Below are 14,064 nucleotides of genomic sequence, written 5' to 3'. Positions count from 1 at the left end.
TAAAATTTTTACTATTTTTTTTATCAAATATTACAATTACCGATTCCCAAATATTCTTCCTAATTCTATCAGGGACAAACCAAACTTCTAACCAAGTTTGATTTGGCTAGGTTCATTCCCTAGACTCTCTACACTAAATGCTTACCCAACTTAGTAAGAGATACCATTCAGATACAAGAAATGTAAGACCCAGAATTTTCGAATAAATCTTATTATAAATTAATTTCAATTCATTAGAAAATTTATCTTTAGGAATTATTTTATTAAAGCTAATTAAATCAAAAATTAAATCAGGTTTTGATAATTAATTAGAATTTTACCTAATTTTATAATTATTGAATTATTTGCTATATTTAAATTTCAAAATTAGTAGTTATTAGATGACAAGAATATTTATGTGATTTAATTCAAATAATTGATATTTCTATGATTTAATACTTCAAGTTTTAGAAATAAAGAAAATTAATCTTATTATCTTATAAATTCAATTAGAGAATTTGATTTTAAACCAATTAGTATTTTAATACAACAAATAATATTTTAAAATAATTTTGAAGATTAAAATTAGATTTCAAATTAACATTATATACTCTAATTTGATTAAAAATAAATAAATCTAAATTAAATCCTAAATTGCTAAAACAAAACCATAAGCCTAATTTTTATAAACACTCACACTCACATCTCTCAGTTCACACGCACACACAGCTGCACCCCTTTCCCTACCCTCACTTACCCACAAAAATCCCATCAGAAGGAAAGAAAGAAAAAAAAGAAAGGAGAAGAAGGATGGGAACCGAGGAAGGAAGGAGAGGGGGGAGAAGAGTGAGGCGGCGCGGTGGGTGTCACTGCCACCATCGCCGCCGCTGCTGGCAGAGGAGAGAGGAGATCTGAGAGAGAAGGAGAGTGTCGCGTGGGAGCCGCTGCGTCGCGTCACCGCTGTCGGATCTGTCATCGAGCCGCCGAGGAAGAGAAGAGGAAGACCCGTGAGAGAGGGAGGGGAGGAGGAGCTGTTCGCACCGCCTCCGTCGTGTCACCTGCGCCGTCGCCACCATTCGTCGCGCCGCCACCACGCTGCGCCGCCATCGTCATCATCGCGGGCTGCTGCTGCGCGAATGGTCGTCACCGCCTCTGGGTCCGTCATCGTCAAGGCTGGTCGCGGGTAGAAAAAGGAGAAGAGATCTCCGTTGCCGCCGAGCCAAACGCAGGAGAGAGAAGGAGCCCGCGGGAGAGGAGCTTGTTGCCGCCGCTGCCATGGCTTCCTTGCCGTCGCCGTGGTTAGGTAGTCACCGGAGGGAGCCGTCGTTGTCAGTGCCGCCATCGGGGTTACCGCCGCTTCTGCCGCCGGAGAACACCTCTGCCGCCACCGAGATCTACTGCCGGTAAGGTTTTAAGTTGGTTTTTGTTTCCTTTGAATTTCCGGGAGCTCAATCATCGCTGTATGTTTGTTTCAGTCGCCGTTGCCGGAGTTCTGGTCGCCGCTGCCGTTCGAGGTGGCTGCCGGAGCTGCCGCCAAACCGGTTCAGCGACCGCCGCTGTTTCATTTTCTTAGTTTGGTAAGTATTTATGTTCTGGAAACCCGTGTTAATATTCTGTTATGTTTGGTTATAAACTCTGAGGTTCTGGTAACGTAGGGTCGTGTTTTGAGCGGTGCATGTCGCTTTTAAGTTGCTGTGAGTGCTGCGAAAATGATCAGGGACTGAGTTTGCGGTTGCTGTTGATTTCGGGTTAAGAGAAACGGTTTCGTTGGCGCGTTTTGAGTTATGGTTTCGACGATTCGAGGTAGGGGTTTTTCTTAAATTCTATTTTATATTACAGAGTTGTTATAAATAGATATTGACGCAGGAAGATATACTTTTGTGATTATATTTGTCTTGTGAATGTGATGGTTTGTTAGACTGATTTATTGGTTGCTTGATTGCTTGAGTGAAGTACGGTTATTGATAAGAAATAGGTTTGAAAAGTTATTTACCTAATTATTATGAAAAGTGGGTTTTCTTGGTTTGGAGTTAAAGCGGTTTGATTTTGAGTTGGTCTGATTTGAGAATAATTTGATATGGGAGCTGGTTCAACTCTGGAAAGTGATTGAAATTTAGAAATGGTTTGAGAAATGTTTGGATGGGACCCGAAAAGGATGGCAGTATCCGAGTTTTAGAGGAGATGCTGCCGAAATTTTATAAAATTAGAAGCTTCATTGAAAGTAGTTATTTTAAAAAAAGGTTTAAGTATTATATGATTTAAAACTACCTCATTTATCAAAGGAAGAGTTATGTTTTGGATTGAGAATTGTTAGTGAACGAAATGGAAAGAAGGATGATTGAGAATTTTCTCTGAAATATGGTTTTTGAATGAAGTTGGAAATGAGGTTTGGAATGATGAATGATTATGATGTTAAGAATGTTGAGATATGATCTTTGAATTATTTATATGGCTTATGAATTTGAAATATCTGAGATACGAGGTTCCCTGGATTAAGTGTCGTGGCTTGCCACCACGTGTACCAGGTTGAAAACTCGATACTCTGTTGACCCTACGATGTAAGTGTGTGACCGGGCACTATATAAATTCCTGGGAATGTTACCCCCATTGAGTAATATTAATTATTTGAGAAAAAGCTATGCATAGACTCTTGGGGATGCACGTCGGGGGACAGTCTAAGTACAATTCAGACTTGTCGGGTTGGCTGGATAACCGACAGATGAGCCTCATCAGCCATAGGACAGGCATGCATCATATGCATTTGTATGCTTTGCTTGGGTTTGAACTTGTTTTGGTTTGCCTAATTGCTAAACTGTTCTTAATTGCTACTTGAACTATTTGCTGTAACTGCTACCTACTTGTGTTTTCCTTGTCTGTTTTGCCTGTGATTGTCCTGGCGTGCTACATTTGAGAATGGACTTTGGTGCTGAATTAATGATTGTGTTGTTTGATTGCGAGGTTGGTTTCTGATTGAGATTTTTCATATAAGAAAGCAAAGGTTTCAGATTTTTGATAGATTGAACGATTACCTATTGGTTTTTAAAAGATTCATAAGGCAATGATAATCACTGAGTTTGAAAACAGTTTTTTTATTAAATATCTTCTTATGACAACTTTGAAACTCAGTGGTGAGACCGTGTGGTTAGGTTCTCACCCCCCTACAGCTTTACCTTTTCAGGAACCGGAAGAAGCGTTATGAAGAGTTACACTGCGTTTGGCTTATATGTTGTTGTATTCATTAGATTATTTTTCTTCCCTCGTCTTTGTTATTACAAGTTTGTAAGAGGGATAGGAATTGTATGTTTTATATGTATAATATAAAGTTATTATGTAAGGAGTCTTGTATATGAATCTATGCCTGCTTGTTTATTTTAGATGAAGTATGTATTTCCGATTTATAAAGTGATCAGCGATACAATGTCGAGTCACAGGCTCCTATTTTATTATTTAGTATGTAAAGTAGTCGTAATACTTCTTGCTATCAGAGTGGCGCAGCCGGAAGCGTGACTACTAATAGTGAGGGTGTTACATTATGGTATCAGAGCGGTCTTTCTTGTAGAGCCTGAGAAATGGACCGATTATGCTTCAATTGCATACTCTGAGTGTCTGTCATGTTATAGGTCTTGTCCGAATGACGAGAATCAGAGTTTTATGCACATGACTATCTTTTGATTAACGCTGTTAGCTTACTATTGCATATCTGTTGATATTAAGTCTGGCCAGCTTAATGTTGATGGTTTATGTGTACGGTAAAGTTAATGGGTTATCATGGGCAAAGTGGAATTAATAAGCGATGCGGTTCACGGGTTCTGGGAACGTTAGAAATTAATTTTTGAAGTTAGTTCCATTTTGACGTATAATTTTGTTCGTGTCGCGTAGCTTAATACACCGTTTTCTCTTTTATTGGTTATGTTGGAATTCCTTGTTCTAGATTTTTCCTTTTAGAATATGATTCGACTCTGTTCCTAGCGATACTTATTCATTCCTATATATATATATATATATTTCTGTTTGATTATAATCCTGATTATTCACTTGAAATCATTTGGAACCTCTACCCTGATGTTGCTCATATTTCTCTCTTCGAATCATGAGTTTTTTTTCTTTGAGTTGGTTTTGAACTTGTTTCGCATGACAACGGTCTTTAATTCTTTGACAAACGTCAAATGTTATTTCTTGATTAGTTTACACTGAAGTTAGGTGCTTTAATCATGCCACATGATGCGTGTGTTGCTTATTCTTCGATTTATTATCTTTTTCGCTCCCTGTTTCAATTCTTTTTGGAACCAGATTTGATTATCCATCATTGTTATTATTTATACATTTCTTCATAAATTTTGTATCCTTTTATTCGATCTTAAATCTGTTCTAGCGTAACACATAATTCTTAATACTTGAGTGATTTGAAACCGTGAAAGTTACGATTCATAGTAAGCTAATTGTGTGATTTGGTTCTTCTACTTCACCTTCTACAACTTATGCGTATTTTGCGCAGGTTACAATTTTTTATCCTGTTTTCCTTTAAATGAATAAAGTACTCTCCTTGGTAAAAATTTCGAGTTTGTTTTGGTATGAGATAATAATTCTAGTAATATTCTTTCGAAGTTTTTGTTTCGAAATCTACATTGAGAAAAGTTTTGATCTTTTTATTCTATTTAATCTTGTTTATAACCATTCTTTGAATTCTGGATATAACTATCTCTGATCTTACATGTACTTTCCTACAAGAAATAAATAAATCATTTATGTAGCTAAAGACATACTTGTTTTTAAGGGTACTATCTATACTTTTATTAACTATATAGGAACACTTTACATTAGATTTCTTTCTTTGAACATAATTTGATTCTCCTCTAATATTTACTCAAATTTTTATATATGTCTTTACTTGATTATGTACTCTAAGATTCTTGATAAGCAGTTCTTGCTTCTGTTCTAGTTAATTGACTAACTTCATATAATTTATTTTAAATTGGATTATTTTGACGCAATACCTTATTAAAACTTCTTGTAATTATTTTGGGAAAGTGAATTCATTCCTTCATAGGGTTACAACTTGATTTTTCCTTTCAGTACATCTTCCTGTTTTTATACATCCTTGCTTACCTATAATTTCAAACATTTCTCCAAGTTTTTGTGAAATACCATTTTGGTTGCTTATTCTTCTTTATCAAAATTTGTATTCCTTTGAGTAAACTTCAAACTTATTTTGGTGCAACATACCACTTTTTATAATCTCGTTCTAAGATTTTTGTTTTGGATTTCATTGGAAAAAAAAATTTCAATTCAGTTCTTTTGTTGGATTCTATTTGTAGCCTTACTTTAAATTTCAATAAAATCGTTTTGGAACTTCGCATATATTCACTATATGAAGCTTTAAAACTTTCTTATGCAAACGAAACTTACTTGTTTGTAATATACCAAGTATTCTTTTATTGACTAATTTACCTCGGACCTCCTCTTCTGAATAAAATTTAAATTTTTATGCATATTCTTGTTTGATTATGATCTTTTAAGATTTTTCAACATTTTTAGTTCAATTAATTTTTATTATTTCAAGTTTTACACAAATAATCTAATTTAACTTGAATTCGATTTAACATAACTCAATATTTACGCTTCTATTACCTCACTTGAAGGATATTTATTTCATATCTTTTCTTTTTAAAATGAGAAATCATACTTTCTTAAATATTTCCATGCTTTTGAGTTTTGCAAATGATGTCGTTAGTTCAGTCATTCCTTTCTTGTGAATTTAGTGTTCCTTTGTTCTGGCTTGAACTTATTTCAATTTAAATCATCACTACTTTTCTTATTTCTTATGGAGTTCCTGGATTCAAATTTCCTATTTAGATGCAAAAAGATTTTCTTTCCAGAACATTCTCTCGTGCCTGTAAATCGTTATTTAGTTGCAATCTTACGCATCCTCTTGAATTTATACGAATTTTATCCTCGTCAGCATAATCTTTAATCATTTCTTTTCTATGAAATCTCATATTTTTTCGACTCAGCTTGGATATGTTAAAAACTAATACGCAGATTTTCTTCTTATTGGTCCTATTGAATTTCTTTTGATCCAAGGGTTATCCTTGAAATTATCAATTGATTCCTTTCTAGCAAACTTCATTGCTTGAGCATCCTTGTTTACCTGCAATTGCATTTATTCTTTCAAATTCTCGCGAACGCGGCCCTTGTCGCTTTTCTTTCTTTTTCATGGTTTATTATCGTTCTGAATATACTCGAGATTAGTTTTGGTATCTTGTGTAACCGTTAGACTTAGTAAACAACACATTAGTCCTTTAGGACAGGTTTGGTGAACGCAAAAGGTGAAATTCGTAAGTGTACGACGTTGCAGGGAGTTGTGGAACCTTATTTCATGTGAAAGAATTTTGTTGATGTTGGGTTTGTGACCATTAAGATTTGCGAAGTGTTGACGAGGTTGAAAACCTTCGGATGAGTTACTCAATGAAGTACGGTTGAGAATAGTGGAGATAAGTTATGTTGAAGTTTGAATAGTTGAATCTCTGAAGTTGGTATGAGATCAGTAAACGGACATTAAGCACATCGTTTTAACCCCGGCTTATTTTATAAACTTTTTCCACCTTACTTTACCATTACATGTCGAAACATATCATCTTGTACATCAAGCCTATCTTGTAATTTCTATTTCACATCATACTTATACCCTTTAAGTTTTTATGCTATATGAAAATTCTGGTATTTGAAGTGATATAAAAATCTCTTTTATTTTGTATCAATTTTCGAGGACGAAAATTTTTATAAGGTGGGTAGGATGTAAGACCCAGAATTTTTGAATAAATCTTATTATAAATTAATTTCAATTCATTAGAAATTTTATCTTTAGGAATTATTTTATTAAAGCTAATTAAATCAAAAATTAAATCAGGTTTTGATAATTATTTGCTATATTTAAGTTTCAAAATTAGTAGTTATTGGATGACAAGAATATTTATGTGATTTAATTCAAATAATTGATATTTCTATGATTTAATACTTCAAGTTTTAGAAATAAAGAAAATTAATCTTATTATCTTATAAATTCAATTAGAGAATTTGATTTTAAACCAATTAGTATTTTAATACAACAAATAATATTTTAAAATAATTTTGAAGATTAAAATTAGATTTCAAATTAACATTATATACTCTAATTTGATTAAAAATAACTAAAATCTAAATTAAATCCTAAATTGCTAAAACAAAACCATAAGCCTAATTTTTATAAACACTCACACTCACATCTCTCAGTTCACATGCACACACAGCTGCACCCCTTTCCCTACCCTCACTTACCCACAAAAATCCCATCAGAAGGAAAGAAAGAAAAAAAAAAGAAAGCGGAAGAAGGATGGGAACCGAGGAAGGAAGGAGAGGGGGGAGAAGAGTGAGGCGGCGCGGTGGGTGTCACTGCCACCGTCGCCGCCGCTGCTGGCAGAGGAGAGAGGAGATCTGAGAGAGAAGGAGAGTGTCGCGTGGGAGCCGCTGCGTCGCGTCACCGCTGTCGGATCTGTCATCGCGCCGCCGAGGAAGAGAAGAGGAAGACCCGTGAGAGAGGGAGGGGAGGAGGAGCTGTTCGCACCGCCTCCGTCGTGTCACCTGCGCCGTCGCCACCATTCGTCGCGCCGCCACCACGCTGCGCCGCCATCGTCATCATCGCGGGCTGCTGCTACGCGAATGGTCGTCGCTGCCTCTGGGTCCGTCACCGTCAAGGCTGGTCGCGGGTAGAAAAAGGAGAAGAGATCTCCGTTGCCGCCGAGCCAAACGCAGGAGAGAGAAGGAGCCCGCGGGAGAGGAGCTTGTTGCCGCCGCTGCCATGGCTTCCTTGCCATCGCCGTGGTTAGGTAGTCACCGGAGGGAGCCGTCGTTGTCAGCGCCGCCATCGGGGTTACCGCCGCTTCTGCCGCCGGAGAACACCTCTGCCGCCACCGAGATCTACCGCCAGTAAGGTTTTAAGTTGGTTTTTGTTTCCTTTGAATTTCCGGGAGCTCAATCATCGCTGTATGTTTGTTTCAGTCGCCGTTGCCGGAGTTCTGGTCGCCGCTGCCGTTCGAGGTGGCTGCCGGAGCTGCCGCCAAACCGGTTCAGCGACCGCCGCTGTTTCATTTTCTTAGTTTGGTAAGTATTTATGTTCCGGAAACCCGTGTTAATATTCTGTTATGTTTGGTTATAAACTCTGAGGTTCTGGTAACGTAGGGTCGTGTTTTGAGCGGTGCATGTCGCTTTTAAGTTGCTGTGAGTGCTGCAAAAATGATCAGGGACTGAGTTTGCGGTTGCTGTTGATTTCGGGTTAAGAGAAACGGTTTCGTTGGCGCGTTTTGAGTTATGGTTTCGACGAGTTGAGGTAGGGGTTTTTCTTAAATTCTATTTTATATTACAGAGTTGTTATAAATAGATATTGACGCAGGAAGATATACTTTTGTGATTATATTTGTCTTGTGAATGTGATGGTTTGTTAGACTGATTCATTGGTTGCTTGATTGCTTGAGTGAAGTACGGTTGTTGATAAGAAATAGGTTTGAAAAGTTATTTACTTAATTATTATGAAAAGTGGTTTTTCTTGGTTTGGAGTTAAAGCGGTTTGATTTTGAGTTGGTCTGATTTGAGAATAATTTGATATGGGAGCTGGTTCAACTCTGGAAAGTGATTGAAATTTAGAAATGGTTTGAGAAATGTTTGGATGGGACCCGAAAAGGGTGGCAGTATCCGAGTTTTAGAGGAGATGCTGCCGAAATTTTATAAAATTAGAAGCTTCATTGAAAGTAGTTATTTTAAAAAAAGGTTTAAGTATTATATGATTTAAAACTACCTCATTTATCAAAGGAAGAGTTATGTTTTGGATTGAGAATTGTTAGTGAACGAAATGGAAAGAAGGATGATTGAGAATTTTCTCTGAAATATGGTTTTTGAATGAAGTTGGAAATGAGGTTTGGAATGATGAATGATTATGATATTAAGAATGTTGAGATATGATCTTTGAATTATTTATATGGCTTATGAATTTGAAATATCTGAGATACGAGGTTCCCTGGATTAAGTGCCGTGGCTTGCCACCACGTGTACCAGGTTGAAAACTCGATACTCTGTTGACCCTACGATGTAAGTGTGTGACCGGGCACTATATAAATTCCCGGGAATGTTACCCCCATTGAGTAATATTGATTATTTGAGAAAAAGCTATGCATAGACTCTTGGGGATGCACGTCGGGGGACAGTCTAAGTACAATTCAGATTTGTCGGGTTGGCTGGATAACCGACAGATGAGCCTCATCAGCCATAGGACAGGCATGCATCATATGCATTTGTATGCTTTGCTTGGGTTTGAACTTGTTTTGGTTTGCCTAATTGCTAAACTGTTCTTAATTGCTACTTGAACTATTTGCTGTAACTGCTACCTACTTGTGTTTTCCTTGTCTGTTTTGCCTGTGATTGTCCTGGCGTGCTACATTTGAGAATGGACTTTGGTGTTGAATTAATGATTGTGTTGTTTGATTGCGAGGTTGGTTTCTGATTGAGATTTTTCATATAAGAAAGCAAAGGTTTTGGATTTTTGATAGATTAAACGTTTCTTTGAAAAGGTTTTGAACGATTACCTACTGGTTTTTAAAAGATTCATAAGGCAATGATAATCACTGAGTTTGAAAACAGTTTTTTTATTAAATATCTTCTTATGACAACTTTGAAACTCAGTGGTGAGTCCGTGTGGTTAGGTTCTCACCCCCTACAGCTTTACCTTTTCAGGAACCGGAAGAAGCGTTATGAAGAGTTACACTGCGTTTGGCTTATATGTTGTTGTATTCATTAGATTATTTTTCTTCCCTCGTCTTTGTTATTACAAGTTTGTAAGAGGGATAGGAATTGTATGTTTTATATGTATAATATAAAGTTATTATGTAAGGAGTCTTGTATATGAATCTATGCCTGCTTGTTTATTTTAGATGAAGTATGTATTTCCGATTTATAAAGTGATCAGCGATACAATGTCGAGTCACAGGCTCCTATTTTATTATTTAGTATGTAAAGTAGTCGTAATACTTCTTGCTATCAGAGTGGCGCAGCCGGAAGCGTGACTACTGATAGTGAGGGTGTTACAAGAAACAAAATAGACAATGATTACAAAAGAAATTGACATAATTTTAGCTTTTCTCCAAGCTAACTTTCTTTGCTTTTTTTCTTAATGGCTTTTTTTTAAATCCTCACATTTATGCCTTTTTTTTTTCATTGAATGAAACAAAGAAAGATAAAATTGAAGAACCAGAATATTCAATAGAGAAACATGAAGGAGAAGAATCAAAACAGCTTGAAAGCAATTAACATAACCCAATTTTAGAACTCTCAAATGTTGCCTTCTATCTTAGCAAAATGCTTCATTTAGTGTAGGTAAATTACTTCTAAAATTTCAAGCTTTGATTGGTGAGAGTGCTAGGTTAACTCAGAATTGTAGGTTCTCTCTCCTTGTCTTAATCTTTGGCTAATTACTCCCTTTATGTATGGGATAATGCTTCCAAAGCTTGATTAGAGGTAAGACTCAACACCTTGAGAATTGAACCAGCTGAGTTCCTCTTCTTCTCTCAAGAAATTGAAGCAAAAAATTAGGGTTGAAAATCAGAGTTGAATGGCACAGAGGAGAGACGGGCAACAACAATAACTTGGTCATGAGACCTTCAATGGATTTGCCAAATCAACACCCTTAATCTTATGATTTGGCCCCAAGTTTTATTTCTAACCCTTGGATGTGAATCAGAAAAAATAACCTCTATTTTCTTCTTCTTACCCGAATTGTAAATGCAGAGAAGAGGTAGCTTTGTCAAGCCATTTGACTTGCACAAGAGTAAAAACAATACAACTTTTTTCTTCTGAAATAGATCAGCCCTTTGATTTGAATATGAAGCTCACATCTGTTCTGGATGGAATATGAAGGTCACAACTATTCTAAATGGAGTAGGATTTACTTACTCCAAACTTGATCATTCTTTGTTCACCAAACATACTACTCGTGGAATCAGCATCATCCTTGTCTATGTGGATGATTTGGTTTAAACAAGTGACGATCTTTGTGAGATTGATCAGATCAAGAGCATTTTTTACGACAAATTCTATATCAAGAACTTGGGTGATCTTCAATATTTCCTTGGCATGGAGGTGGCACGTTCCAACAAAGGCATAGCAATCTTTTAGAGCAAGTAGATAAATGATTTGCTGTGTGATTATGGATTACTTGAATACAAACTCAACTCTACGCCCATGGATTATACTTCGAAACATAGCAAAGACCGTGGAGACATCATTGAAGAGTCCACTGGACACCATTGATAAGGAAGTTGCTTTATTTGACAAACACAAGGCCTAACATTTGCTTCACTGTTGGCAAATTAAGTCAGTATCTTTACCATCTACGGTCGGGACATATGACAATCGCTTTGAGAATATTAAGGCACCATAAAGGGTGTCCAACTATAAGGCTTTATTTCTCTTCTACTTCTGATTAGAATAATGTTGTAGTTTTCCCGACTCAAATTGGGTTTCGTGTAGTTATTCTAGAAGATCGATTTTGGGTTATTGCTTCTTCTATGGCTCTTCCCTCTTCTCGTGAAAGAGCAAAAAGCAATTTACTGTAGTCAAGTCCTCCATGGAAGCAGAATATAGGGCATTGGCTCTTACTACTTATGAGACGCAATGGCTCTTCAATTTATTCAACGAGTTGCATATTTCACTCATCAAATCTATCAATCTTTATTGCGATAATCAATCCACATTGCATTTGGCTTCCAACCCCATGTTTCATGAGAGAACGAAGCACATCGGAATTGATTATCACACCACTAGAAAGAAGACACGAATTGGACTTACCAGACTCCTTCCAGTTGCTACAGCTCGTTGACATCTTGACAAAGCCTTTAGCGCCTGATCTGTTTTCAAAGCTTTATCTCAAACTTGAATTGTGAGACATTTACAATCCAAATTTGTAGGGGACTATTGAAGAATAAACATATCTTGATGTATGCTTAGTTAAATTAATTTTGCAAGGTTATTATTATTGAGGAGTTAGTTGTAATTTTGGTTAACTATAAACTAGGATGAGTTAGTTGCACTAGAAATAGTTTTCTGTTATTCTTAGTATAAATATCAGAACTCTGTAGTATAAAAAGTGTGATTCACTATAATATCAAAATCACTTTCTCAAATACACATGCTTCTTTCATTCATTTCTCTCTCATTTCTATGAGAGCACACATAAATTCATCATTTCATCCGAATATTTGATTAAGGTTATATAAAGATTATATATTTGTTGTTGATGATATTGATGTAATTTAAAGAGTGTCAAAAGGAATTGCATAGTATTTTATAATCTATGTTATTAAATTTAAGTATATTTTTCATATACTCTTATTCTTGTTGATAGAGGGATAACTTCTGAATCCATAAAGACCCTACAAACATACAAATTCAACATGAAGAAAAATAAAAGAAGTGATGACAGGTAACTCAACTGTCGTTAATGGGTGGTATGTCTATTATTTTTTTTCATTACCCTTGATGGACTACCTAAAGTACAGTTGTAACATCACAATCAATCCTATCTTAATTAAATGATTTTTAGGTTTTTTTTATCTGATAGATATTGTAACTTTGTTATTAATATTGTGAGTTTAATAAAATACTTTACTTTAAATTTTAGCATATTTATATTTTATATGTTATGTAAAAGTAAGAATACTTGTTGGTAAAACAAATTTTGATATTAAAAAAATGTTACCAATCATGTAACAATAATGAGTATAATTAAGAAAAAACTTTAGTTTTAACGACAATAATAATGTCAACCAAAAGTAATTACAAGATAATTCTAGAACTAATTTTAATAGCCATAAATGTTCCGAGAATAATAGTCACTAAAAATTATTAAAAAAATTTTAGTCACTAAAAAAGTATTTACTAATGATTGTTATGATTATTATTAAAATATTTTAGTAACAAAACATAGTATAACACTATAACTAATGTCAAATTATCAATAAATAAGTCACCAAAAATTATCAATAAATATATTAATGTTATTTTTATTACAACTGAAAACAAAACAATTTTTCACTAAAAGTGATCTTTCTTCTAGTAACAAATAAAAATGTCGTCCTGATAATAAAACATGATGATCAATTTATGTTTTATTTATAGTATGCTACTCATCATTGTTTCATTTGTTTGGGCAAATTATATAGTTGTGCTTCTTGGACTATTATTCTTCTTTCCATTGACTAGTTTGCAAAGCCACCGCACAAGTAACCAACCCTATCAGTAACATTTATGAGACCAAAATATCAATTCTCGGTTACCATCTATCCAGGGTATGTATTACAATAAATGTCCTGAATAATCAATTACTAAAAATCTAAAACTATTTCTTTGGCTAGACAATTATTAAAACTATTCATAGTTTCATTTCATTTTCACCTGTTTGTAAGGAAATTTCCTAATTCGAAAAACAATAATATTTAAAAGATAATAAAAAATCAGTTCAAACAATTTAAAATTATCTTATTTAATATTTATTAATTATTATTAAATAATTATATAATTTTAGATATAATAAATAATTACAGATATTATATATATAAAATTATAAATATTATATTATATAAAATAATTTTAGATATTGTTTATCTAGTATTATTATTCTGAAAATTATCATCAAGACTACCTAATGAACTAATGAAGCTTAAAAAAGAGAGATGAAAGAAACCATGCCAAATTCCAAACACATATTTGCATTATTAACCACTTTATTTTATGGATGTATTTTTTTTCTTTTATTGGTAATATTGAATTCATATGTAAAATTTCATATGAATTTATTTTTTTGTTAATTAACTACTTGTTTAACCCACCATGATATACCAAAAGTTTATTTAAAAAAGTTATTTTTTTCAGTGAAACTTGTTTCCTATTAAAAGGTTATCTAAAATCATTATTAGCTTCAACAAATGTGTTTTTTTGCACAAGTGTTAATAAAAGTTTGTAATTTTAAATAAAAAAAAGTTTGTAAATTTTGGACATGCATGTTTG

General features: G+C 34.5%; 2 long non-coding RNA genes across 2 annotated transcripts; both read left to right on the top strand.

Annotated features, from left to right (window-relative positions):
- The first annotated feature begins 1,697 nt into the window (after nucleotides 1-1,697).
- On the top strand, nucleotides 1,698-3,353 carry LOC140178869 (uncharacterized). The gene is made up of 2 exons (XR_011871845.1): nucleotides 1,698-1,782; nucleotides 3,144-3,353. It is a non-coding gene; the product is annotated as an uncharacterized lncRNA (long non-coding RNA).
- A 4,903-nt stretch (nucleotides 3,354-8,256) lies between these two features.
- On the top strand, nucleotides 8,257-9,934 carry LOC114925265 (uncharacterized). Its single transcript, XR_011871844.1, has 2 exons — nucleotides 8,257-8,341; nucleotides 9,725-9,934. It is a non-coding gene; the product is annotated as an uncharacterized lncRNA (long non-coding RNA).
- The last annotated feature ends 4,130 nt before the right edge of the window (nucleotides 9,935-14,064 follow it).

This window comes from Arachis hypogaea, chromosome 14 (genome assembly GCF_003086295.3).
Source record: "Arachis hypogaea cultivar Tifrunner chromosome 14, arahy.Tifrunner.gnm2.J5K5, whole genome shotgun sequence".
NCBI classification, from domain to species: domain Eukaryota; kingdom Viridiplantae; phylum Streptophyta; class Magnoliopsida; order Fabales; family Fabaceae; genus Arachis; species Arachis hypogaea.
The sequence above is the reverse complement of the archived record's forward strand: the minus strand, read 5'-3'. Positions and strand labels throughout refer to the sequence as shown.